General features: G+C 43.7%; 1 long non-coding RNA gene across 1 annotated transcript in view; it reads right to left on the bottom strand.

The window, feature by feature from the left end:
- Positions 1–3792: 3792 nt before the first annotated feature.
- LOC146072563 (uncharacterized) overlaps positions 3793–25667 on the bottom strand; it is a 32510-nt gene continuing 10635 nt past the window's right edge. The window contains exon 3 of the long non-coding RNA XR_014473187.1: positions 3793–5009. This is a non-coding gene — a long non-coding RNA (uncharacterized LOC146072563). The remainder of the gene's footprint in view (positions 5010–25667) is intronic.

Below are 25667 nucleotides of genomic sequence, written 5' to 3'. Positions count from 1 at the left end.
GGCCTTGCGTCAGAGCATCTTGTGCAGTATACAGCATGCTGTTACTGCATAGTTACTTTTGTCCAGCCTTATGTTAATGGTCGGTGGGAAGATCCTGAACCAGTTCCTGAGAATGCCAAATGCATTCTCAACAACCCGACGGCCCTAGAAAGTCGGTAGTTGAATGTGTGCCTATCGTGTTTCAGGACTTTTTGCAGGTAGGGCTCATTATGTGCAGTGCGAAAGCCTCATCTGCCACAAACACAAATTGCAGGCCATTCTTGGTTTGCTCAACATGTGGAAGATGAATGGAGTTGGTGGTAAGCCTATCATAGAAACAGTTATTTCTTAAAGACCCACTATCTGAGCATCAGCCATTTTCCCAAAATCCAGGAAAAAAACCTTGTAGTTTGCGTTGACCACCACCATGAGAACAATGCTCAAGTAGCATTTATAGTTAAAGTAGTTTGACCCGCTGATAGTGGGTTTGGTGATGCAGACATGTTTCCTGTCTATGGCACCACCGCAGTTTGAGAAATTCCAGCGACTGTCAAATTCCTCTGCAATAGCTTGCCATTCTTCAACGCTTGTAGGGAACTGTAAAAAAAAAGAAAATGTTTTAAAATGTAAAAAAAAAAATTTCCACTACAGTCATACTGTCACAATACCTACTACAGATACCTGAAGGCTTCCGCCATACCCCTGACCTACAAGACAGATCAGTCAAAGGTTCAAGATCTCCACTGTGACAGGGTGTTAGGAGGAAGCCATGGAAAACTACATTTGTGGAAGACCCACTACTATTGGAGCACATTCACAACTGCATCTTAAAGGTGCAGCGTTTTTCATTAAAAAGCCATTTCTTTATATATTAAAATAAGTATAGTCTTGTACACAACTTTTTAAGTACAATGATATGACTCCAAAATCCAAGTTGTATATATGGGCAGTCACAAATATTGCAAACAAGAAAATACCAGACTGATTGAAAATGTGTCTTATTGATACTGTAGCATTCAATTCCATCTTGTGTAATAGTGCATATACCCTATATTAGGTAGGTGTGACATTAGACAATGAGTACAGCAGACATGTTTAGTGAGATTCTCTTACAGCAATGTAATCGAAAACAGCAGAATCATCCTAAAATACCAATAAGAACTTACAGCTTTCAGAGGGGATACATATGGCTGACCAGCGGGCAGAATTCTGGTGGTCACAATACCGATGCCAGCATCCCAAAGGAGATAATAGTGAAAGGGGTCAGGTACAGATGGAGCGCCTCTCACTATTGCTCCGGGATCGCCAGAATCTGCCGGCAGAGAGGCGCTCCATCTGACTGAGACGCTCGTGCGTCTGTTTCCTGTCGGCGGGGGGACAGGAACCCTGTCCGTCTCCGCTTCAGGGAGACGGACAGGGTTAGGGGGGTGCGGCAAGGCGGCAGGGACCTAGGGTGACCGTCGGCGAGCGCGCAGGGACCCGGGGGAGCCCCCATGGAAGGGGACGTGCACGCGCGTCCCCTTACGGCGGCTGGCGGGGATCTTTGCATCCCCTGCAAAGATGGGCCACGCTCCATCTGTAAGTATACTTACTGTCCCTTCTAGCAGCCAAACCCTAACCTTTCCCCCTCACCCTGAAACTAACCCTCTCTGGTGCATTAAGCTATCCCCCCCCCCCCCCACGCAGCTAGACCCTCACCACCCCTTCTAATTGCTTAACCCTAAACCTCCTCACAGCCTAACTCTTATCTTCCCCTCAATGTTGAGATTCCGGTGCCAGTCTTCTATAGTGATTTCTCCATCATTGTTGCAACTGCCAGCCTTGTGACCGCTGGTATGGCTTTCCAGAACACCTGCTATTCAGGTGTAGGAGGTTGCCTATGAGAACGAATGTCATCCCAAGATGGCTCTTTGTCTCAGAGCCCCACTTTTTCATATGGTCCAATGGGCTACTTTCTGCACTGCAGGTCAGCACAGGTCAGCAGGGGTCAATGCTATCCCCGAATGCACAGACCTGCTAGACCCAGTAAAGAAGATCGCAGGGACGGGCTCTTTCTGAGCCCCTGTCCATGCATCTGCATGGACATACATACTGTAGCTTTCATTAAATAGAAAATAGAATAGAAGCATGTGTAAAGACATTTATATTTGTTTTCCTAAATATAATATGATATAACCCCCCCCCCCCCACAAACACACACACACACCACCTCCACCACAAAATGCACAAACACCCTTTTACTCACAGAGCGCTGGTATCTGTCATTTACAATCAGACAGTGGTGTCTATTTTCAGCTTTTCATGAGACTGCTGGGATGAGGCACCGCACTATAGGAATAGCCAGACAGAGGGCGGCGGGATGTATTAATATACATCGCCACCCCTCGCCGCCCAGCCGCCGCGATGCTACCGCGATATGTACTAACATATGCGGCTAGCATCGGGGTGCGGTGACGGAGATCCCCGAGATACCTATAATATGGTGTTCGGGGGTCTCCGTCACATCCCGGCGGCTGTCAGTGTCCCCAGCGTCTCCTCCTCCCCCCTGCAGCCGGATGTCCTCCCGGCTGTGACACCTGCTGGGGGAGGAGGAGATCGGTGGAGGACGGGAGGGGGGGTCGCGGGCAGCAGGTGGCGATAGAAGCCCATAGGCTTCTATAGGGTATCGCCACCTGGCGGAGACGGGGCGGACGGGTAATGGTACATAGGAAAATGCGGTAAAACCCCAGTTTTACCGCTTTTTCACTTTAGTACATCCCGCCCAGAGCCTTTATCTTATGCTGCCCATACACTTATGATATATTGCATGCTATCATTTGATTTAGACCACATCTGTTTGATAAATTGAATGATTGTTTGCACATTTTGTGTACCATACGACGTGATGCACGGGCCCGCTGGTCAAATCTCGCATCTTATGGTCTTACGTTCTGCACATAATATTTATCGCATTGTACATGCGGTCGAATGCTGTTTTGTGCACATTTGATTTTTTTTAACTGCGACGTTCGATTGCTAAAGATTTCTGGTCCCTTCCTGGCCACTTCTCTTCCACCCACTGTGCACATGACTGAAGAGGAGGCTGGAAGCACACTGCTGAGCTCCCAAACTGCAGAAGAAATGGTAGGCAGGCTACACCACTGGCCACCAATGATAATTATGCTGTGTAACCACCACTGCCCACCATTATGCTGCTCTACCCACCATATACTGGCCCATCTGCTGGCCGAACCTGTCCACCATTATGCTGCCCCACTGCACACCATTATGCTGCACCACTGCACACCATTATGCTGCACAACTGGCAACCAATGATAATTATGCTGTGTAACCACCACTGCCCACCATTATGCTGCTCTACCCACCATATACTGGCCCATCTGCTGGCCAAACCTGTCCATCATTATGCTGCCCCACTGCCCACCATTATGCTGCCCCACTGCACACCATTATGCTGCACCACTGCACACCATTATGCTGCAGTACCCTGCCTACCGTTATGTTGCCCCACTGCAAGCTGCTGGACGCACCCTCTTCACCATTATGCTGCCGCACTGCACACCATTATGCTGCTGCACTGCACACCATTATGCTGCTGCACTGCACACCATTATGCTGCACCACTGCACACCATTATTCTGCAGAACCCTGCATACCGTTATGTTGCCCCACTGCAAGCTGCTGGCCGCACCCTGTCCACCATTTTGCTGCCGCACTGCACACCATTATGCTGCTGCACTGCACACCATTATGCTGCTGCACTGCACACCATTATGTTGCAGCACCCGGCAAATCAAGGTATTATCCAGAACACATTATACCTAATTCACTGTAGTAACTAGAAAACAAACTTTATTTTACAAGAATAATGCAACTTTCCCATGTTTATTCATTTCCTTTTTTTTATTTCTGTGGATGTCGCATGAGAGTCAAGACTTTCTATACGGATTTATCAGCCTGTACCAGGAGGAGGAGTGTCTCTGGCTGACATCATCCCCGGAATATAGCAACAAGCAGAAGAGGGAGGCTGCCTACAACCACCTGGTGGAGTACTCCAAGCCAACTTACTTTGCTGCCTCTGTGACCTGGGAGTGCAAGAAAATTGCCAATATACGTGCCGCTGTGGTATTTCAAGGAACTAAACTTCCTCCTGGTGAAAAGGTCACCTATGGAGTCCCTAGTCGCGATTGCAGATTCTGAGTAGGGAAGTCAGAATTTGGAGGAGGACAATGGGGTAAGCTTCTTTTTAAAGATATTTTTTATCTGATGGTTTCCTCCTGCCATACCACAGCTCCCTCTCCATTGAAAAAGGCATTGTAGCTTTCCCGGACCTGTTTGGCCCTTGCAGTGCTACGTAAGGTTGCTGCAGAAGCTGCTAGCGAGGAAATCTGTACTAGATCCACTGACTGGGTCGGGTCTCCTGATCCTGCTAGGAGCAAAGGCATTCTGCTGGTGGCCTTGCGTCAGAGCATCTTGTGCAGTATACAGCATGCTGTTACTGCATAGTTACTTTTGTCCAGCCTTATGTTAATGGTCGGTGGGAAGATCCTGAACCAGTTCCTGAGAATGCCAAATGCATTCTCAACAACCCGACGGCCCTAGAAAGTCGGTAGTTGAATGTGTGCCTATCGTGTTTCAGGACTTTTTGCAGGTAGGGCTCATTATGTGCAGTGCGAAAGCCTCATCTGCCACAAACACAAATTGCAGGCCATTCTTGGTTTGCTCAACATGTGGAAGATGAATGGAGTTGGTGGTAAGCCTATCATAGAAACAGTTATTTCTTAAAGACCCACTATCTGAGCATCAGCCATTTTCCCAAAATCCAGGAAAAAAACCTTGTAGTTTGCGTTGACCACCACCATGAGAACAATGCTCAAGTAGCATTTATAGTTAAAGTAGTTTGACCCGCTGATAGTGGGTTTGGTGATGCAGACATGTTTCCTGTCTATGGCACCACCGCAGTTTGAGAAATTCCAGCGACTGTCAAATTCCTCTGCAATAGCTTGCCATTCTTCAACGCTTGTAGGGAACTGTAAAAAAAAAGAAAATGTTTTAAAATGTAAAAAAAAAAATTTCCACTACAGTCATACTGTCACAATACCTACTACAGATACCTGAAGGCTTCCGCCATACCCCTGACCTACAAGACAGATCAGTCAAAGGTTCAAGATCTCCACTGTGACAGGGTGTTAGGAGGAAGCCATGGAAAACTACATTTGTGGAAGACCCACTACTATTGGAGCACATTCACAACTGCTCCTGAAACTGGCTGAATTTGATGACTTTGCATCATATTTTGTCAAAACCATGCGTAAACTTTCCCAGCAACAGCAAGTAGAGTGCCAGCACCTGGTGTCAGAGGTTTTGTTCAAGACGCTTACAGGATAAGTGACACCAGAATGAAACAATCATGGGCCACAACCTAAATCACCTGCTCCCCTTTTGCCGTCAGTTCACCACCACCCACCTACTCCTTTACCAGTACCTATCCTCATCAGCAGTCCACCTACCATTCTGGCTATGCACAAACACTGGCCTCCACTTACCAACCTCCTCCTCAGACCCCTCCTCACAACAACCTCCCTTCCTGTTACTGTCACCCCCCCCCCCCCATCCACCCACCCTTCTACCACTCTGCAGTCTCCTCCTCAATTCCAATCTCCTCCCGGATTCAGCTACCCTTCCCAAGCCAGCCACACATCCAACGTCCACTCCGCAATATATGCCTCATTAATGTCAGACAGGGATCAGCAGGAGGTGGAGGAGACAAGTCTAGTAAATGTACGGTGATTTTAGCACAGTCTATCATACTGCACCAGAAATATAAAATCCCTATTTAATGTCATTACATTGTTATAAAGTTTGTAAAAGTTTGGCCATATTGGCCGTATATTGGTTCACAAATGTGTGCATATGTGCATGCCCAGATGTACTGCATTCTGCTACTATGACGTTGAATGTCCCCACTACCAGGGGTTCAATGCCCACATGCAGCTAGGGACAGGTTGATGGTATTGGGGCCCATCTTCCTACCTAAAGCTATACAGTATGTGTGCATTACGCCCCTGCCTGTGGTGACACTCAACGCCATAGTAGCAGAATGTACCACATCTGTTGGTATTTTGAATTGCTGTTGCACTTGGTATACTGTATATTGCAATAGTTCTGCTGCATCCACATTTGCCGGGTCGCAAGTGTGGGAAGACACTGGAAAGTGTGGTGCAGGCACCAGGCATTAAGTGTGCGGTCGCCGGGCAGGGAGAGTGCAGTGGGCAGAAGCCTGACTAGTGAACAGGAAGATTGGCGGCTGCCAGGAACAGCATGTATTAAATAATTGTATGGATTTTGCTGTATTCTCTTCTTCTCTTTTTTTATTGTATTTGTTTTGTATTGTATTTTAATTTTTTGTACTGGTATCTGTATAGGTGCATCTGCATTGCTTTATAATCTGTTCTCTCTCTTGTATCTTTTCTTTCTCTCTTATAAATTGTATTAGTATTTTTTGTACTGGTATCTGTATAGGTGTATAGGTGCCCATATAGGTTCCCTTCAGTGGCCATAATTACTGGATTACTGGATAGTACCCACTAAGTTTAGTATAATATATTATAATATAATATCATTTATTGCACCCCATAAGTAGCTGTAGTATATATAGTATCCCCTTAATATCTTCTTAGTATAGTAGATCCATTTAATTTCTTGGGTTTAGGGATAGCACCCTAGAATGACCATGAGGGGGTCAGCAATCTCACTCATTGCATATCTTGCTGGATGTATGTGCACTTGTATCAGAGAATCCGGGGTGAATACATCCATGCAAAGTGCATAGAGATGGTTGCTTTGGAAGCCCAGATCTCTGATCTAAAGGCCCCCATACACTATGCGATTTTGGTCTGATTTCATCCGATTTCGGCACTTGGTGCCGATAATCGGATGAAATCGGCCCAAAATCGTATGTGTGTGATATCTGATCCGATCCGATGCGCGGTCCCATGCGCATCGGACCGGATCAGGGAGGTCGGACGGTCTGTACATACGATCACGTCCGACCTCCCTGTATGCATATGCCTGCCACCTGACAGGCATATGCATGCAGACACCGGGCGGGCAGCGGGTCCCTGCGCACCGGCTGACTGACCTGGCCGGGCGGTGGTGCGTGCGGGCATCGGCCAGCGGTGGTGGGGGCGGGCGGCGGGTGCGGTGAGCGCTGCTGACCTGGCCGGGCAGTGTACTTACTTACACATAGCAGCAGCGGGGACGGGACGCGCAGTGGCGGCTATTATATTTTTAAAATACTTGTCAAATGACCGGCCGCTCTCTGATTGGCTGAGAGCTCTCCGGCCAATCAGAGAGCGGCCGGTCATTTGACAAGTATTTTCAAAATATAATAGCCGCCACTGCGCTGCCCGTCCCCGCTGCTGCTATGTAAGTAAGTACACTGCCCGGCCAGGTCAGCAGCGCTGGCCGCCCCCACCACCGCAGCCGCCGCTGCCCGCCCCCACTACTGCCGCTGCCCGCCCCCACTACTCCTCACCGCCCTGCAGCTCCCCGGGTTTTTTTTAACATGGGATAAATCGCATGCGATTTATCCCATGTAAAAAATGGCACATCAAGTGCCAAATTGTATGTGAGCCTCCCGGGGAGCTGCCGGGCGGCTCGCAGGTAAATTGGGTCCGACTTGTCCCTAGGACAAGTCGGCCTAATGTATGGGGGCCTTAAGGCAGACCATTGAAAAGCTAAAGGCCCCCATACACTATGAGATTTATCTTACCTGTAAAATTGCATCTGATTTCCCTTGAATTTCCCCGGCTGCTTCCCAGGAGGCCTACATACAATTTGACACTAGATGTGCCATTCTTTACATCCAATTTGCGTCAGATAAATCACATGTGATTTATCTGATGCAAATTTGGATGTGCCACTGAGACAATGCAGGCTGGCACCTAGCACACTGGCTAAAGCGTCTATGGGACATTGCAGGCTGGCACCAAGCACACTGGCTAAAGGCCCCCATACATTAGGCCGACTTGTCCTAAGGACAATTCGGACCCAATTCTCCTGCGAGCTGCCCGACAGCTCCCCGGGAGGCTCACATACAATTTTGCCCTTGATGTGCAATTTTTTACATGTGATAAATCGCATGCGGTTTGAAGGTACGGCATGCGGCATGAAGGTACATTGGCAAATTGGAGGAAAGCTTTTGAGGATCAGGGAGTGTTAGCAGTAGATGAGGTGTGTGAGACAGCCAGCTGGGTCTCAGTCAGAAGGGGTAGTAGGGGGAGGAAGAGGCATGCCAGTGACTGACAGTAGATTCCCCAGACTGGATGAAACTACTGCAGATGTTACTTCAAAACTGGTGGTGCCGGATGTGACCACCACCTCTAGCAACCAGGGGACTTTCCACTTAGTGGGGGTAAGGGAGTCAGGGAAAACAAGACAGATGGTGGTCATAGGGGATTCTATCATCCGTAAGACAGACAGGGCAATCTGCTACCGGGACTGCAATAGTTATACAGTCTGTGTTCTTCCAGGTGTTCCAGTACATCACATCTCACATCGGGTGGACAGATTACTGGGTGGGGCTGGGCAAGACCCAGCAGTCATGGTGCATGTTGACACAAATGACCAAGCTAGTGGAAGGTGGGGTATCCTTAAAAATTATTGCAGGGATCTAGGACGCAAGGTAAAGGCAAGGACATCCAAGGTAATTTTCTCAGAAATTTTACCTGTGCCGAGCGCTAGTCTAGGAAGACAGATTGAACTGCGTGGCTAAGGGGGTGGTGTAGGAAAAAGTGGTTTGGGTTCCTAGGTCAAACTTTTAAGACAGGGGTGATCTGTACAGCCCAGATGGATTGCACTTGAATGGAAAAGGGGCATCAGTGCTGGGAGGCATGATGGTTAAAAGGTTGGAGGAGTCTTTAAACAAGTTGTGGGGGTGGGGGGGTTATAGAAGGAAACTATGGGTTAGACAGACAGAATAGTGGGGAAAGGGTAAATAAGATAATGGAGGGTGGAGTAGGGGGTCAGGGAGAAAAACTAGATCTACTGTAGTAAGAAATCAGCAGCACATCAAAATATAACCAGACCTTAAATCAAACCTTAAAAGGGGACAAAAGAAGAAGAAAACTGAAATGCTTGCTGGACAATGCAAGAAGCTTGGCAGGCAAATTGGGGAATTAGAAACCCTAGCCACTAGGGATGACTATAATATAATTGGGATAACAGAAACATGGTGTAACAAGTCACATGATTGGGCTTTAAACATGGAGGGATATATCCTTTTAAGAAAAGACAGGGAAAAAAGAAGGGTGGGGTGTGCCTTTATGTAAGAACGAACTTGAAACCATGTGGAAAGGAAATTCGTTTGGGGACAGTGGAGAATAATACTGAGGCTGTTTGGGCAGAGATAACTGACAATAACAAAAAATCAAATAAACCTCTAATAGGATTATGTTACAGACCACCTAACATTAATGAAAGGAATGAGGCACTACTTTTAGACCAAATTAAAAAGTCGGCAGATATGGGGCAGGTATTAATTATGGGAGATTTTACCAAACATTGACTGTACGACTGAGACCAGTACATCAGCAAAAAGTGGGGGATTCCTAAACATACTTAAGGATCATTTTATAACACAATCAGTTGAAACACTGACTCATAAAAGGGGCATTATTGGATTTAGTATTAACAAATAATATAGATTTAATATAAAAAAAAAACAAAGTGATAGAACAACTGGGAAGCAGTGACCACAACATGGTCTCACTGGAAATCTTTTTTTCGTAAGCATCAACATACGGGGCCATCTGAAATACTACATTTTAGGAAACCAAACTTTGATTTATTCACAGAATCTGTAAAAGAAATCAAGTGGGAAGCATTATTTGAGAGTAAAAATGCAGGGGATATGTGGGAAACCCTAAAACATTCCCTAGAAACACTAACGGCTAAATACATACCAAAGTCAATAAGGTTAAAATCAATAAGAAAAAGCCAGCATGGTTGGCAAAAAGTAAGGACAGCAATAAACAATAAGACAAGACCATTTAAAACTTACAAGGCTAAAGGGAATGATGAGGAGTTCATTAAGTACAAAGAATTAAATAAAATTTGTAAAGGGGTAATGAAAGTAGGTAAAAGGGGAAACGAAGAGCGCATAGCCAAGGAGGGTAAAACCAATCCCAAGAAGTTCTTAAAATACATAAATAACAAAAGAATAATAAAAGAGAACATAGGCCCCTTAATCAACATCAATGGAAATACAGTAGCTTTACTGAGGACACAGCAGAACTGTTAAATACATTTTTCTCATCGGTTTACTAGGGAAGAGCCAACAGTGGAACTCACAGGTACAACAAAGGGGGCAAGCCATCTTGACCTTAGTATTGAATTCTCCACAGATGATATTAAAAAGAGGCTCCGCAAAATCAAAACAGATGGGATTCATCCTAGGGTTCTAATGGAATTAAGGGTGGCATTAGCAAGCCCTCTGTATTACATTTTCGTGAAATAATTTTCATCTGGAAAGGTGCCAAAGGACTGGATAATAGCAGAGGTAGTACCTTTATTCAAAAAAGGAAAAGGGGATGACCCAGCAGATTATAGACCTGTAAGCTTAACATCAATAGTGAGTAAATTATTCAAGGAGATTTTAAGGGATGGTATCCAAAAACATTTTGAACTGCACAGCATAATCAGTATTAACCAAAATGGGTTTGTAAAAAAATGCTCGTGCCAAAAATTATCTAATAAGCTTTTATGATTAAGTTAGCAACAATTTAGTGGAAATGCTGTAGATGTGGTCTTCCTGGATTTTTCAAAGGCTTTTGATACTGTGGGGTAGATTTATTAAGCTCAGTGAAGTGATAAACTGTCTGGTTTTTATCACCGTCCAATCAGCTCCTACCTGTGAAGCTACAGGCTTGGTTTGAAAAATGACAGATAAGAGCTGATTGGCCGGTGATAAAAACCAGACAGTTTATCACTTCATTAAGCATAATAAATCTACCTCTGTGTCACATAAGAGGTTGATAAATAAATTGGGCCTTGGGGTAAAAATTTGTAGATGGGTAGGGAGCTGAGAGTGTTTGTAAATGGTGCAGTTTTTAATATGATATATGTACTAAGTGGAGTGCCACAGGGTTCAATGATAGGGCCTCTTTTATTTAACATATTATTTAATGATATTGGGGTGCATATACTCAATAATGTCTCAATCTTCACTGATGACACAAAACTGAGCAGGGTAATTAAAACAGACATGGATGTTTCTACGCTTCTGAGCCATCTAAATAAACTAGATGAGTGGGCAAAAAAAAATTGAAAATGAGGTTCAATGTGAATAAATGCAAGGCTATGCATCTTGGGAGACACAACCAGTGTGCTAGTTATAACCTAAATGGGGTGGCATTGGGTACATCAGAATTGGAAAAGGATCTAGGAGTCAAACAGACATCAAACTTGGGTGTAGTGCTCAGTGTCACATAGCTACTAAAAAGGCCAATAGGATACTAGCCTGTATAAGAAGAGGTATGGAGACTAGGGATGCAAAAGTAGTTATGCCTCTTTATGATGCATTGGTCCGGCCACACTTTGAATATGGAGTACATTTCTGGACCCTGCACTACAATAAAGATATCGTAGAATTGGAAAAAGTCCAAAGAAGAGCAACAAAGCTAATAAAAGGGTTGGAGAAATTAAGTTATGAAGACAGATTGGACACATTGGGATTGTTTATGCTAAAAAGAGACGTGCTTCACGCACAAATATATCAGGGGCCAATATAATGAACTGTCAGGCACCCTTTTTTGCTTTGATGAAGGAATCTAGGACACGTGGGCATGTGTTTAGACTAAAGGAGAGAGATTTTTGTACTCTTAAAGTAAAAACTTTATATATGATCAGGGCAGTAAAATTGTGGAACTCTCTTCCACGAGAGATGGTGTCGGCAGAGACAATAAATTCATTCAAAATAAGATTGGACAATCATCAATTGGTACAACATCCAGAGGTACAAATAGTCATCATAATCTGTATATAATGAAATATGGGGGGGAAATTTAATTGGATAAGAGATTCAGAATTCAGATTTGGTAAGAAATCTCCAGTGTTTTTTAAAGCAGCAATCATTTACCAGTTTGATTTTGCAGTGTAAATGATTGCCGCTTTTAAAAAAACTGGAAATTTCTTACCAAATCTCTCACTTTCTGAATCTCTCATTAATTTTCCCCCCAGATTTCAGTTTATATAAGGGATGTAGCAAATAGATAATGTGTTGTAATAACGAAGGTTGAACTTGATGGACGCACGTCTTCAGCCTTAACTACTATGTAACTATGGGGCAGATGTATTAAGCCTGGCGAAGAGATAAAGTGGAGATAAAGTGGAAGGAGATAACGCACTAGCCAATCAGATCCCAACTGTCATATTTCAAACACAGCTGATTGGCTGGTGCGTTATCTCCTTCCACTTTTCACCACTTTATCTCCAGTTTATCTCTTCGCCATGCTTAATACATCTGCCCCTATGTGATATATGGCATTTCAGTGTCATCAGGTAGACAATGCACACATGCAACTAGGGACAGGTTGATGGTATCGGGGACCCATCTTCCTACCCCCAAGATGCATGTGTGCATTGTCTGCAGGGCCACTCAACGCAGAATGCACCACATCTGTTGTTATATTGTTTGCTAAAGTTCAGCCATGTTGGCCACATATTTATAAGAAAGTGATATTTTAAAATTAAAAAACAAAAAAGTCTACAAAATGCAGTTTAAAATAAAACATTTTGTTAAAATGACAAGCCATGTGTGGTGTAATTTTCTTATATTTCAATACTTGTACTGAAGCACCTTGATTATAGCCTTGCAGGTTTCAGGGTTGATGTGTCCCAAAGCCTGCGCAGAGATGCATGTCCCAAACATGAGGTCCTCAAACGACTTCCCAGTAGCCATCTACCACAGGGTAGCCACAAGCCTCTCCTGAGCAGAGATAGGAAACTGCCATCTGGTCTCCCACTTCTCAATAAAGGGGTTCACCAGACACAGCAACTCCTGGAAGGTGTCATCATCCATGTGTAGGAAGTTGTGGAAATTGTCCGGGTCTTTGTCTCGGATATGAGCCACGATGAGCGTATAGGACCGATTAGGCCCTCGTCCATCAAGATATCTCTCCCCTCCTTTGCTGGGCCCTCTCCCTGTCTCTCATCACATTGAGCACAATGTAGCAGAATCCTTCTCTACATGTAGCAGTATAGAAACACTTTGTAATGCAAGCAGAAAAAAACAGTGCACAGTAGTTAGCAATCTGGAATGAGCAGCAGGTATAATCCAAACCTCTGTAGTCACAAAGCAAACAGGAGTGCAGGGAGTAAAAATGGCTGCCTATTCAAATATCCCCAGATGACCCAGTTGTCCCAGCCCTCTATTTACATTTTTCAAGATCTGTTCGGTAATCTGGTGTGTTTTTGTCAGCATTCAATGCAATCTCATTCGATCATGCAATCCCGCCCAATTTGTTTATCGAAGGTGGCATGCAATAAATCGCATGATTGTATTCACAACATAACGCCAAAAAAATGCATTTTCAATCTGATTTATTGAAAGGTGAGCTACAAGGGAACTCAAACCCGATAACGCATTGAATGCAGTTGCACAAGTGTATGGGTAGCATTACACGTGTGCTTGCATCAGCTGTAATACAACACTTTCCTTGCAATATGGTTCCAAATGACAGATTTTAATTGTATGCCATTTATTATTATTATTTATCTCATTATTGTTATTAGCATTTATTTATATGGCACTACAAGGGTTACGCAGTGCCTAATAATATACATAAACAAATGAGCAAAACAAGAAAACAATGACTAATGTGGGGTACACACCAGAACGATTTGGCCCAAAATTACACAATTTAGATACAATCTCGACCGATTTTATGTAAATTGGGTATGTTTTGGGCCATTTCAGATCTGATCCAATGCACAGCCCCGCGGGTTGTTAGGTCGTTTCTCAGATCCTACCTGCAGTACGGGTCGCGATCAGATCGCAATCAGATCGCATGCAGTTCTTGAGCGGGTCGTAGGCTCCACCAGATCGTGAGCCGCTCGCACGATCATCTTATGACCCGCTCACGATCTGCATTGTGGTGTGTACCCAGCATAACAGTACAAGACAATGCAGTACACACACACACACGCATATGTAGGGCAGTACGGATGGTGTAATGGTTAGCATTACTGCCTCACAGCGCTGAGGTCATGGGTTTCCTCCGGGTACTCCAGTTTCCTCCCACAATCCAAAAAATATACTGGTAGGCTAATTGGCTTCCAAAAAAAATTAACCCTAGAATGTCTATGTGTTCGTGTACATGTGGTAGGGAATATAGATTGTTAGCTGCACTGGGGCAGGGACTGAGGTGACATATATTCTCTGTAAAGCGCTGCGGAATATGTGTGCGCTATATAAGAAACTGTTAATAATAATATGTATGCACATGTAACTTTCTTATATTTGTTGGGGGAGAAAATGATAATGTTGGTTTTTATCGGAGCTGCCTCAGTTCCAGATTTCCAGTTATCTATGTAACACACCACTACATCATGTTGGTGTACAGCAATAAACCCTCGTGGTTATTTTAGCACTGAGCTGGGAAGCTGATTAACTGCTCCGTCTTCAGTCATTATCTTCTTCTTTTTTTTTTTTGATAACAGCCTTATGGGAAAGTAACAGACAAAAAGAGAGAGAGAGAGAGAGAGAGAGAGAGAGAGAGAGAGAGCAACTGTAAGTGTGGTTTACTTGAGGGAATACTGTAGTACAAACAAAGGGATTGTTTAACGTGTGGGGATGACATTATCCCCAAACCGTCCATATTACCAAACAGTATAAAATTAAGGCTGTGATATCAGAGAAAACAGAAACTTCAAGAATTTGCCTTTTTATTTTAAACAAATGTATTTTATTTTTAACTACTATTTATTTTTTTATTTATTGTAAACCGTGGCAGTAGCACACAGGATTACAATCACAATGTTGTCAAACGTTTACATTAAGGCCTGCTTGAGGCCTATTAGCAAATCAGAATCGTTACTACATTTTAAAACTCTTGAATTTTATTTTCTATTGATAGTTATAATTGTTCAATGTAAATGGATTTTTTTTTCCTTTTTAATTGTTCTTCGAGATCTTTTGTAGATACATTTTTATTTTTATTTATTGCTTATTCAGAATTTACAGGCACCACCGTATTGATTATATCACATTTTGAACATGTTCTGTTATTTGTTAATGTCATTAAGGGCAAATGACATATACATTTTAGTGTCACTTCCAGCAAGCAGTGCATATCCATATATTCCTTTCCATCCTACCTGGCTTTAAGACAGGGGCCATTATTCTGGTTCACTCGCAGAGGCAAATTCCTTCACCAATGGAGGAAACCATGTGCACTGCAGGCGGGGCAGATGTAACATGTGCAGAGAGGTTTAGATATGGGGGGTTATTTTGTTTCTGTGAAGGGAAAGTACTCAAACTGCTTTATTTTTACACTGCAATATAAATCTCACTTTGAAGTAAAACCCCACCCAAATCTTACTCTCTCTGCACAAGATACATCTGCCCCACCTGCAGTGCACAAGGTTTTGTCCATTTGAGAAGGAATTTGCCTTTGCAAGTGAACCAGAATAAGGGCCAGGGTCAAGAAATATCCCACTTCACTTGGGCCACAGTACTAAGAGCTAGTTAAGTTCATTTACAATATAAGTCGGTCAGGAGCTACAGGGACAAACTGTAACCATTACTTCATACACTGATCCCCAGCTTTTCCTCATTCTATATGTACATTGCCCATGAAATAGTGTACCCATTTAACTGGCACAATTTTTTTTTCCAAAAACATTTATAAATTGTCTTTTTTTTTTTTTAATGAGTGAGTTGATTGAGGTTAAGTACATCTACAGTATATATTGGCCAGCTGGAAATCGGACCATCGCAACCATCTCATATTAACATTTTCCAGCAGCTGCAGAGAGGAGCTCACACGATAAAGGTGTTGGCTACATCTTTTACATTTTAGGGGGAGCTTCTGGCAGGGCTGGTGCAAGGTTTTTCAGCACCTTAGTCAAAACTTCAGCTTACTGCTCCCACCACCAGCCACACACCAATACCGACTTTCCCGAGCCTCAGATGAACGTGTGGAGGCAGCATTTTTGAAATTCAACACCTGACATTTGCATTAAGTTCAACAAGGGTGCCTCTCTCAGGGTCAGCCTTACGTTTGTAATAGACTCAGGGGCACCCCACAGATTCTGGAGCCCCTAGGCAGCTGTCCTAAAGCTGCCTAATGGTAGAGTCGGCCCTGGCCCTGGCTGCCAAGATCGACTGCTGGCAGGCACTGGGGGAAGAAAAATAGATGTAGAGTTGTCAGGAGGACCCTCTGAGATTGGCATCTGCTGGAAGTTCTTCTTTTGGCATCTGAACCATGGGTGTGTATGACTAGTAGTATCAGATGCAGCCATGTCTGGGAAAGCCCCACCTGATATGGTCACCTGTGCTGTGTCCAGACCAGGAAAGTGGTTACTTCAGGTCAGAGCTTTTTAGTGCCCTGCTCTTCCCTAGTGTTATAGCAATATAACTGCAGCAACATTGACTGCAATTGGAATATATGTGATAAGTGGTCTCATTGCTCAAAGCAGTGGTCGGGGAAAAGTGGTAAAATTACCCCAAATGGGGTAAAAATGAGGACAGTCGTGCTGCCGAGACTCAGCCACTTGGTAGCGCGACCACCCATTACCCCCTGGAATTTAATTTCATTGTCCGCACTGTGGCAGCACTTAAACAGTGTGACAGCTAGGCAGACGCGGCGGGCTGCCCGGCTGTCTTCAGAGCGGATCCACTCCACGGCTGTTTAAAATCTCGCACCGGGCCGCAAGCCAATAACAGCCGCGGCTCGGCAGCTAATCAGGAACTGAGGTTGCTGGCGGCCCTGTGTGAAATTTCAAACAGTAGTGGACCTGCTCTGAGGATAACAGCCCACTGTTCTCTGTCCAGCTGTCACACTGTTTCACTGCAGCTGCTGCAGACCCTCTTTGAAGACAGCCAGGCAGTCCACCACTCTCTGCCCGGCTGTCAGACTGCTACCCATTGGCAACAAGCATAAAATTCCTCTGTGGCATTGAGTATGACACCCCTGGCATCAAGCAGGAATCCGCTGGCATTGAGCATGTAACCTGGAATCTAGCATGTAACTCCTGGCATTGAGAAAGAAGCCCCCAGCAATGAGCGTGTAGTGTGTGGCATATGTATAATGGGCATCTCAGTGTGTGGCATATCTGTAATGGGCATCACAGTGTGTGGCTATGTATAATGGGCATCACAGTGTGTGGCATATGTATAATGGGCATCACCATGTGGCATATGTATAATAGCTTTGTATGGTACAAATCAAGGGGTAACGTTGGCGTATCTAAATATGTTTTGGGGTAAAAGGTAAAAAAGTTCCCTGACCCCTGGCTTAAAGAGCCAGTCACTTCAGTCATGACATAAATGTTTGACTACAATGGATTGTATATATGTGTTATGGTATCTATTGTTACTAGAAGTGTATGATACTGGATTAAGAACAATATGGGCTTGGGGCTGAAAATGTTCAAGGAGCTATTATGAAAAGGGGAGGAGGTGAGGTCAATGGCATGTAGGCATGTAGAACCCATACACCATACGCCCCAGCGTCTCTCTAAATATCTAAAAAAAAAAAACATATGTAAAATAGGAAAGCAATTTTAATGCTTATGATTTATGGCCAACCATGTTACCAGATGGTATCTGCCTGGTGATTATCATGCTGTCATGATGATGGGCCTATTTTTATGTGGAGGCCTGGTGCTTCAGCTCCATCTGATCCATTGTTAATCTGGCCCTGGTACTAGTGTAGTACAGGGACTCTGCAGCGGAACCCTTTTCTTACTATGTAATGTTAAGACCCTCCTACTCCCTGGTGGTCCTTGTGGCCAGCCTCACCTTTAACATTTTGCATGTTCTGTATGTACTGCTGCCGTAGACCCGGTCTCTCCCCCCCGCCTCCCATTGCAGGGCCTCCTACATGGCGTCGCCTACACCTTGCCGTGGTGCCACTTCCTACTTCTCCCCGTGGTGTACCCCCTCCTCCTCCCCAGTGCCTCCATTCTGATGACACCTCACAAGGCCCCACAGTTCTACCTTTAGAGATCCATGAGTGGCAAATGAGAGGATAACGGCCCCCAAACCTAACAAAATGTTCTGATGCCTCTAGGTACGACCTCATAGATTTTAGTTCTCATCATAGTACGAGCATATGGATTTGTGTCTATCTTTTTTTATTATTCATTAGACTTATACTGGATTAAATGTAATTACAGTAATTGTCTGCACAATTATTCTGTAAATGGCTGTGGGCAATGTTGGACTAGGGAATGAAGAGCAAACTGAATAAAAGATGTTTATTTATGTACAGCAATTGATGAATATTTGAATATAAAATCTGCTCCCTGTCTTGGCCATGCACCATGTCATAGCATTGCACATTTGACATCATTATGTCATACAGAGGGGTGGGGCTAGCAGATTTAGTAGATGCAGTGCACAGGGGATGTCTGGACCATCTACCGAATGCTCCGGTGGTGCTGAAGCAGAGATCATAGCTGCATGCTGTCATTTCAGGAACCCTACTGTCCAGAAGTAAGGGCTAAGGTCATACAATCCCAGTTATTGCCCTGATCAGACTCGGGCGATTCAGACGGAGATCTGCGACACACACTTTTGAGATTACTATTCATCCCAACTTTTCTTATTTTCTAGCTCATAATATTTTTGGTCTTTTAATATTTTTCTATTATTTTAATACTTAGACATATTTTATGCTTTAACGTTGAAGTCTCTTGAACTTTGAATAAAAGGTACATGGGTATTGATCGTCTCTGAAATCGGGAGGACATCCCTAATTAGACCCACTTTTTTCTAAGAACACAAAAGCTCTCAAGATTGTTTTAGTTCTTACTCGTCTCTGTAATGAGATAACAGGACTTTTATCCATTACTATCAAACCAACATCAGGATTATAAGTAAATGTCCATTGAGACTAATACATTTATAGAGGGTGAGTACAATCTTGAAGGATTTATTTTTTTCCAATTCCTCACATGAGACAGGTTTTTCAATGAGCATAGCTGACAGGGGGGGGGGGGGGGGGGGGGGGTCTGCGCATATGTATACACGGCAGGGCATTTTAACATCACATGATGTCATGACCCACCCCTTCTTCGGCGTTCAATGATCTTTTGCTTGTGTCGACCTTTTGACTGTCAACCTAGACACTGTCAACCTAACAACCCGTACCCGTTTCAGAGCATTAGGTTCACTAAGAGAAGCTAGCCCTGTGCCAGAGACTAGTATGCATGCACACGACTCAGGGGAAATGGGGCAAGTGGACATTTTTCCAGTGATTTTCCTATCCACGCTCCACCATTTTCCCAGTTGCTTGTGAAGTGCAGCTTCCTAAAACGGGGTACTCTTGAATAGTAAGTATTCAAGAACTGGGTGGAATGTGTGCAGTGTGGGACCCAGAGGACCGTGTGCACCACACACCTTGTGCCCCTATAGATGTGCCCCTGCTTGCTGAGTATCCTGAGGAACATCTACCAACAGGTTTGAGAGTCCTCGATGCAGTTTAAAAACTTTGCAGGTAACCTTAAAATATAATCTGAGGCTCGATTACAAGAATCATGGTGCATATATTATACTGAGTACATGGTTCTGGACTTACTCAGAGTATACTCTACCTGTTTTCCTCTTTTTTATGGCAAAGCAACCCACATATTTTGGGATTAAAGGTTGGAGAAGTCCCAGAAAACCTGTCATTCCATCCTGTTATTGTCTAAGAAAGTATTTGTTGCGTTCCAACGGTTTTAGCTGCATACACCAAACCTTATTTAGACTTTATTGGTGCCAGCTATCTTCAATTATCATTACTGCAATAATGACTAGGGGTAGGAGCAGTGTGTGTTGCTCATGGGATAGGCTTTCATTACTCGATCCTGATTATATGCAGCAGTATGTCCCTGGTGCCAGTTAGATTATTTCACTAGAGACAGGATGTATCATGTAGCATGCATTGCATGTTGCAGGTGCTACGTCCCACCACTAATTGTATACATAGCTGCATTTATGATGTTAGCTGTCCTTTGCATTGTGAGAGCTTCTGGGTTTATAGGCAGGGAGTCATACTGTACATACATGGACATCAGCCTACAGTTATGCAAATCCCTGGGTCCTAAGCCACTGTGGCCCTACCCCTAAGTGGTCCAGACACCCCTGCTTTGTCCGGACCTCTTCCACAAAATACCACATTCCTACCAAAGCAGTGCCATGTTGTCACCCAGTCACCCGGCCAGCACTGAAACTGTGATTGCAGTTATAGGGCTTGCGTATGTATGCTCCAGCGCATGCAACAAAGTGCAGAAATTGACAAATAGTGATTTACACACTTCTACGGCCAGTCTGATTTGGGCCCATATAGTTATTCATTAATGATAATAATGGCAAGACCAATACCTTGAGCCAAAACGTGTATATATATATATATATATATATATATATATATATATATAGGTAGGGGAATAAAGCGGCACTCTTGAGTCTTGTTGAAAAACGTAAGGCAATCTTTATTTATCCGACATGTTTCGGGGGGTAACCCTCCCGTCGTCAGGGATATACAGACAATGAACAAGCAAGTGGATTTATGCAAAACATCAGGAACATCATAGCCAATCAAGTGAAGCAAATATTTAATGAGACACTCCCATCACACCTGTGGTCTAGGTTCCACACGGAAACCATGACCAATCAGGAAGATAGCCTGGGGTGACGTCAGTAGAACACACGTGAAAAACATTATTTTATGAATAAATAGACATACTTTAAAAAAAAATTTTAGATAAATAATAAATTGAATAATTATACGTGTAATAAGTGATATACTGAAAAAAATACAATAAAAAGAAATAAATAATACAGACAATAAAATTACATGCAAAGTCTCTGTACCGATGTAAATGGTTACTGCACTAGAAAATATCCAAGAGAAAATTAGATAAGGTGAAACATCAAGTAAGCGCACTATTAGCCGCAATGAGATAGAAATGGAAACATCAACCAAAGACTAAAGGGACCGTGTTCTAAATACAATATAATAAAACAGTCTAAGGCATGACTAGAAATGCTCTAAGTGGAACATAGCTACATGGCCATATCAGAGAAAGCAATGTAGCCCCAGCTGCTCATTTAAGCCGCGGGGCGACATAGCCTCCAATTTCATAATCCATCTGCTTTCCAGTCTTAGTAACATTTGACTCCTATTGCCACCCCTTCTGGGTTCTGGTATGTGGTCAATGATTTTGGTGCGGAGACTAGCTACCGAATGACCTGCCGACAAAAAATGTCGGGGTACAGGTTGGTCACTGACTCCTGTGGTTAGGGCTGATCGTATTGCCAGCCTATGGTTGGCCATACGTTCCCTAAAAGTAGTTTCAGTTTTCCCTACATATATTAATCCGCAAGGACAATATATAAGGCACACAATGAACTTGGATAAACAATTCAACACATGCTTAATGGGATATTTCTTACCGCTATAGGGATGCAGGAAAGGATTTCCCGTTAGCATTGAACTGCACGTTGTGCAGCCAACGCACCTGTAACAACCAGCAGTTTTTGACAGGAAATGCATCGGGGGTTTGGGTTTTAAAAGATCGGTAATATCTGTTTTCACTACAAAATCCCGCAAATTTCTACCTCACGAATATGCTGGCATTAAACGTGCGTTGTGTAAAGCAGACAAATCACCATCAGAATTCACCACCGGCCACATGTTCTTAACATATTTAGTAATGGTGTCGCTACTCTCAGAGAATTTATTAATCCAAGGAATGATTTTGTCATTCCCTACCTTAATGCTGGCCCCCTCAAGACACTCATCCCTCGTAATTGCCAGGACTTTTGCCTTGATGGCTAATAGGTCAGTGAGGTGGTAACCCCTGGCAACGAAACGATCCACCATATTGTCAAGAGTTTTTACAGTGTCATCCGGATCACTCACAATCCTCCTTACTCGGAGCATTTGTGAGAATGGTAACCCCCGGCGTAATGGTAACGGGTGACAACTATCATGCATAAGTATGGAATTACGGTCTGTCTCCTTAACATGTAGGCCAGTGGATATTTTACCCTGGCAGAGATTAATTTGAACATCCAAATAGCTTAAGGAGACATGACTAGTAATACATGTAAATTTCACAGGGTGATCAACGGTATTATGCCCATTGAGGACCCCCAGAAGCATCTCTTCCTCCCCTGACCATAAAAACAAGAGGTCATCGATGTAACGTACGTACATGGATAAAAATCCACTCTGATGTAAAGGTGCGAAGAGATCCTTCTCAAGGGCCCACATGAAGGCATTAGCATACGATGGGGCCACTGAGGACCCCATCGCACACCCGAGGAGTTGTAGATAGTAAACCCCGTTAAAAAAGAAATAGTTTTTAGTCAATACTAAATTCAATAAAGACATGAACAATGACACATCAGGGCCATTATAAAGAGGGTTGTCAGTGATGAGAAGCTGCACGGCCTGCATCCCTTTGTCATGTGGGATGCAGGTGTATAAGCTTACTACATCAGCTGTGCATAACATTAACCCTCCATCCACCACAGGGAGACTTTTTAACTGTTTTAACAGGTCATTAGTATCTTGCAGGTAAGCTGGTATAGCCTGCACGCATGGATTGAGGAGGCAATCAAGGTACACAGAGATCGGCTGATACAGAGATCCCCTGGCAGATATGATTGGTCTGCCAGGGGGATCAACCAATCTCTTGTGCACCTTGGGCAAGGTGTAAAACAAAGGTACCTTAGGAAAAGGAACAATTAAAGCTTTTAAGATAGATTCTGGTAACTGACCGTCATGAAAAGCATTTTGTAATAAAGTATCCAATTCAAGTTTAAATGTATTGGTTGGATCATTATCCAACCTGGCATATACCTCAGAGTTATCTAATTGTCGTTGACACTCTGCTGCATATGCCAGGGTGGTCTGGACCACAATGGCACCCCCCTTATCAGCCATCCTTATTATAATGTCACTACGTTCACTTAAAGCTAATAGTGCGCTTACTTGATGTTTCACCTTATCTAATTTTCTCTTGGATATTTTCTAGTGCAGTAACCATTTACATCGGTACAGAGACTTTGCATGTAATTTTATTGTCTGTATTATTTATTTCTTTTTATTGTATTTTTTTCAGTATATCACTTATTACACGTATAATTATTCAATTTATTATTTATCTAAAAAATTTTTTTAAAGTATGTCTATTTATTCATAAAATAATGTTTTTCACGTGTGTTCTACTGACGTCACCCCAGGCTATCTTCCTGATTGGTCATGGTTTCCGTGTGGAACCTAGACCACAGGTGTGATGGGAGTGTCTCATTAAATATTTGCTTCACTTGATTGGCTATGATGTTCCTGATGTTTTGCATAAATCCACTTGCTTGTTCATTGTCTGTATATCCCTGACGACGGGAGGGTTACCCCCCGAAACATGTCGGATAAATAAAGATTGCCTTACGTTTTTCAACAAGACTCAAGAGTGCCGCTTTATTCCCCTACCTATATGGGAATCATTGCTTCCAAGGAGGGCACCGGAGCAATTCATCCAATACACCCAGTGAGTGCCGGATCTTATTCCGAATATAGAGGACTCCAGTGCAGTGTACTGAAGCCCAATCAAGGCACCTACAAGATCTCCTTCACCTGACTTGGCGTCATACGGGACATCACCTTTTTACATGCAAATTACCTGCTCCGTTGCTGCACACAAGGTTTGAGGCTAAAACCATCATGGCCTCTGGCACCGACGGTGAATCCCCGTTTGCTAATTTGGACTCGGGCGACCATTTCAGTTACTCTGATGTAGAGGTCGACAGGATCCTATTTACAAGATCCTTGAGAGGAGAAACCACCACACCCGACTGTAATGAGCTATATAATGAATGGTTTCGATTGAGAAAGCGGGAAACCGATTTTTTATATCATGGCATCACACTTTCTGATTACCATCGACAGAAACAGATCCCAAGAGGGTTTCGTGTGAGGAATATCCCGACCATCGGCCGCCATAGCCCGGCGTTCTGCAAGAAATGGTTTGGGATATTAAACAAATGCTCAATGGACCTTATTTTGCTTGTGGTGGAAGAATCCTCTAAAGAACTGGCTTTAACCCAAGCGCAACTTGCCAAATTCGATACTGACAAAAAGCCAATACTCCTAGCCGAAAAAGATACCAACTGGCTAGAAAAGATCAACACGGCTGTCGACCGCTACACCAAAGACCTCATTAAGTTTAAACAAGACAAAGCACGTAAAGTGCAAAGTGACTATGATAATAGCTCTGTCTATGCGTGGCTGAATCCACAATTTTCAAAAGTACAGAGACCACATACCCAAAGAAATCGACAGGGTCGTCCCCCCCGTCAAAAACCCAACGATTCAAGCACCTCCATGAGCGACGCTGATTCCTCACAGTCCTATTCCAATGAAGCTGCCGTCCCTTTAGGCGGGCGTCCACGGCGGCTGGTAACTCTGAAGGGTATATCCGCCGCACAAGGAGGGGAAAGCAAAACGAAAGGGAGAGGTCGGTCCAGCGCAAGAAAACCCAAATAGAAGATCTGGTTATCAACCTCACGGACTCTCCTCTGACCGCAATTGAGACTTCGGTCCTGTCTAAAGGTTTGACTTTCATTCCACTAATTTCCATGACTCTATACAATGGCAAATTGACTGTTTTCGCTTCACAAGATCTTTGCGTTTAAAAGACTATTTTGGCCGTTTGAAAAATGTGGGATTTTCTAATGATATTGTGCCTGTACCCTTACGTAAAATAGCCCAGAAATCCACTTTTGATCCCCCCACCAATTCTCACTCTATTAAAGCCTTTTCACGCATTCTACTTGGAGCTCCTAATATCTGTGTGTCTTCCAAAAATAGAAAACATAGCAATTTATCTATGAGTGAGCGTAAGGCCCTCAAAGCTTTAAGTGAACGTAGTGACATTATAATAAGGATGGCTGATAAGGGGGGTGCCATTGTGGTCCAGACCACCCTGGCATATGCAGCAGAGTGTCAACGACAATTAGATAACTCTGAGGTATATGCCAGGTTGGATAATGATCCAACCAATACATTTAAACTTGAATTGAATACTTTATTACAAAATGCTTTTCATGACGGTCAGTTACCAGAATCTATCTTAAAAGCTTTAATTGTTCCTTTTCCTAAGGTACCTTTGTTTTACACCTTGCCCAAGGTGCACAAGAGATTGGTTGATCCCCCTGGCAGACCAATCATATCTGCCAGGGGATCTCTGTATCAGCCGATCTCTGTGTACCTTGATTGCCTCCTCAATCCATGCGTGCAGGCTATACCAGCTTACCTGCAAGATACTAATGACCTGTTAAAACAGTTAAAAAGTCTCCCTGTGGTGGATGGAGGGTTAATGTTATGCACAGCTGATGTAGTAAGCTTATACACCTGCATCCCACATGACAAAGGGATGCAGGCCGTGCAGCTTCTCATCACTGACAACCC

This window comes from Crinia signifera, chromosome 4 (genome assembly GCF_055691185.1).
Source record: "Crinia signifera chromosome 4, ASM5569118v1, whole genome shotgun sequence".
Classification (NCBI taxonomy): domain Eukaryota; kingdom Metazoa; phylum Chordata; class Amphibia; order Anura; family Myobatrachidae; genus Crinia; species Crinia signifera.
This window is presented reverse-complemented; position numbering and strand designations above follow the sequence as displayed.